Consider the following 1,569-nt stretch of genomic DNA (forward strand, 5'->3'; position numbering starts at 1 on the left):
CCACATACTTTGTGATTAAATAAGGACACTGTTACTGGAAAACCAAAAATCCCACCTCTTGGATTCCCCAGAACTCTGAGTGGGTGGATGAGGTAGGCTGAGCAACCACCGGCATCTGGTCTTGACTGGGGATAGAGAACTAGGCGGTGTTGAGTATGGAACAGGGTATAGAACACCTCTTTCCAAATACAGGCCATCATCTAGTAGCTGGTGAATGACTTAGTGGGTTGCGAATAGCAGGGGAAGAGAGAATACCTGTGTTATCACAGGAAAAGGGAACTGACCAACTTCAAATTTTTCGTTGTACCTACACATACACACGTGTGCTGGTTCATCGTGTTATTTCTAATTGTGGGTAAAAAAGAGAGAGAGGAAGGAAGGAAGGAAGGAAGGAAGGAAGGAAGGAAGGAAGGAAGGAAGGAAGAAAAGTAAGTTTGAAAGCCACTGGGCTTTGGGAAATTAAGACTTAGGCTCCAATCCAGGACCCATCAGCCCTACAGTGCTGAGACTGGAACATCTGAAAGCCCCTAGTCCCATGACTACTCTTAGGAGGTTTCCAGTAGCAATTCTGTTCTGGCCCCCAACCCTGGAGGGCTGATAAGATGTGGACTGTGTTATCAGGACAGGATTCATTAATTCAAGTGTCAATACTGACTTCTGATTCTGTGCCAGGCACCGGACTAGATGCTTGGCACGTTATCAATAAACAAAACAAACAAAAATCTCAGGCCGTACAGAGAGCTAGTGTTCTAGCACATGGACACACCAAACCGTATTACGTGCTAGAGAACAGCTCCTAGGAAAACATGGCTACTCCACAGGTGCAGGGTAACGGTCCCCGGAAGCACCAGGGAACAGGGAAGGAAAGAGGGATTGAAATAGGGTGGTCCAGGAAGATCCAGACAATGAGGTAACATCTCAGCAGGCTTGGAGGTAAAAGAATTAGCTGTGACGTCTGGGGGAACAGGCAGAGGGTCAGCCAGGGCCAAGACTTAAGGAGGTTATGTGCTTAGCAGTTTCAAACAGCAAGGAACCAGTGTGGCCAAAGTGGAGGGCACCAGGGAGTGAGGGGTGGTCGGAGGCAGTGCAGACCTGCAAAGTACCACTGGAGTCCAGGATGACACCCCAAGTTTGTGGCCTGGGCGTCGGGAAGGATGAGGCTGCCACCGACCACAGTGCGGAGAGTGGGGGCACCAGAGCCTGGAGCACACGTGTGGGGGGCCAGGGAGGCGGACAAGTCACTGCCGAGGGCCCTTCAAAAAACAGAAAGCTCATAGCCAAGTTCTCAGAAGGCAAACTAGGGTGGGTCAGTCTGAGTCATTACTTTTTAAGTGAAAAATGAATGGCTTGGAGTTACAGCGAAATCTGTAAAGACATCACTCTAGATTTCCTGGGTCTTAAAAGATCAGTTAACGCCTTTTGTTCTCAGAGTATCAGAGTCCTTCCAAGAGCAAGAGGAACCCACGGGCAGATTACAGTTGGAACTTCCCCTGAACAAAGTTAAGGTCATTTCAAAATACAACCTGCAGACATGGTTTGCATCAGAGCAGTAAACTGAGGTCCCACAAA

This window comes from Eumetopias jubatus, unplaced genomic scaffold (genome assembly GCF_037043125.1).
Source record: "Eumetopias jubatus isolate StellerSeaLion01/CBP00866 unplaced genomic scaffold, mEumJub1_p1.0 scaffold_4, whole genome shotgun sequence".
Lineage (NCBI taxonomy): Eukaryota > Metazoa > Chordata > Mammalia > Carnivora > Otariidae > Eumetopias > Eumetopias jubatus.